Genomic DNA, 2,042 nt, shown 5'->3' with positions numbered 1-2,042 from the left:
ACAGGGTCTCCCTGTAGCCCAGCTGGCCTGGAACTCACTGTAGACCAGGCTGGCCTTGAACTCACAGAGATTTGCCTGCCTCTGTTTCCCAAGTGCTGGGATCACAGGTGTGCACTACCACACCTGGCTATTTTGTTATTTTTATTTTATATGTATGGGTGTATCACCTGCATGTGTGTAAGTGCACCCGGGTCATGCAGTGCTCATAGAGGTCAGAAGACGGTGTTGTCTTTAAGAAATGCACCTCACTGGTGAAGTCAAAGTAGGGAGGTCAGTCTGTCAAGTGAACAAGCTGAGGCGAAGCTGGTAGAGCTGTTTGGATACCTGATCAGGTAGCGTCAACCCAAACCCATCAGATAACCATAATCAACTTAGAGAAATCGGTGGATACTTGGGAGGCAGAGGCAGGGGGATCTCTGTCAGTTCCAGGTCAGCTGGGGGCTACAGGGGGACCCTGTCTCAAAAAGACACCCCCCCCAAAAAAAAAGAAAAGAGAAAAATGAGTGAATGTCTTCAAAGTATTTCCCTTTAATGGGAAACTTAGCTTCATAGAGTCTAAACGTTAAAGGCAAAAAAAAAAAAAAAAAGAAAAAAAAGGAATTCTTTGGCACTGTTAAGACAATCCAGCATTAAGGCAGGACATGCACTAACACTTTAGGCCCTTTTCCAGGAAGCAGTGTCGTCACATACGTCTTCCTCCAGCAGAAGCTTCTTTAATTCAGAATGCGAACTCCATGGTCTTGTTGGTAGGAACCTTCCGTGGGCACATGCACCTCTTAAAGAGCTGTTAGTCCTCGTGGCAGGAGTGCTAAGGGTCAGTGGTAGCATTAGCTGCCATGACCACGTCAGTCCTGAGGCGAACCCATTCTTGAGTTTTGATCCTGTCTGCCTGTGGTATCTAGCATCTCGGGCCCACTGGTCAGAAGTACTTCTCTGGTCAGCCTTCTCAAGCCACCTGTGCGCCAGACGGACGTGGCTTCTCACATCTAGTGGCATTTGCTCCTAGGAGGAAATAGTCCCCCAGTTCTTCACTGGTTCTCTCTCTGATGTACAGCAGGGTGGGAGCCTAGCCTTGAAGGACCCTCAACTCATGCTTAAAGCCTGGCGTTGATTGGTTTAGCATATGTGGCTGTTCGTTACCTTAACACTGAAATGTGAGATCTCCCAGAGTGACCTTCACTGGTCCCACCTTAAACCAACTTTACTTGATTTCATCTGTAAAAGGCAGTGGTTATGTTTTTGTAAATATCTGCTTGTTTAACAGTGCTCACACTTTTCCCCCCAAGGCAGGATCTTGTAGCTCAGGCTGGCACAGACTCACTATGAGCCCCAGGTGCCCCTGACCTCTTGATCCTCCTGACATTGCAGGTGTGAGCCACCACACTGGGCCAAAACCAGACTTGGAAAAGGTCCTTTGGGTAGCATATGTTTTCTTCTCACTGAGAACTTAGGAGGGTTCCATGAAACAGCTCTCATGTTCAGATTAAAATTTCGTTCGCATGGAATTTTTTGTTGATGATAAGTAATTCAATTAATCAGTGACATCGGAAATCATGCTTTTGGGCTCACTGTGTATTATTTCAAATCACGCTACTTGGCAGGGCTCTAGAGCTATTATATAAGATTTTACCACCTTGAGGGGCTGGGTCAGTTGTTAAGAGGACTGGCTACTCTTCCGGAGGACCTGAGTTCTGTTCCCAGCACCCACATGGCAGCTAGCAACTGTCAGTAACTTCAGTTCTAGGGGATCTGATGCCCTCTTCTGGCCTCCACCGGCATTGCATGCATGGGTGCACTCACAGGCCGGCAAAACACTCACACACATAAAACACAAAAAAAAAAAAAAAAAAAAAAAAGAAAAGAAAAAAAAAAAGATTTCACTGCTTGAAATACAAGTTTGGCAGTTGTAGTCACACTAAAAGTGAACCTGAAGAAGAATAATTCTCCTTGTTCTCTTTTTCATTTGAAAAAATTATTTTAGATTTATTTTTATTTTAAAATTATGTATATGTTTGTGAGGATCCCACTAGATCTGGATCTAA

Source organism: Nannospalax galili, unplaced genomic scaffold (genome assembly GCF_000622305.1).
Source record: "Nannospalax galili isolate Female #2095 unplaced genomic scaffold, S.galili_v1.0 scaffold1526, whole genome shotgun sequence".
In the NCBI taxonomy this organism is placed as follows: domain Eukaryota; kingdom Metazoa; phylum Chordata; class Mammalia; order Rodentia; family Spalacidae; genus Nannospalax; species Nannospalax galili.
The sequence above is the reverse complement of the archived record's forward strand: the minus strand, read 5'-3'. Positions refer to the sequence as shown.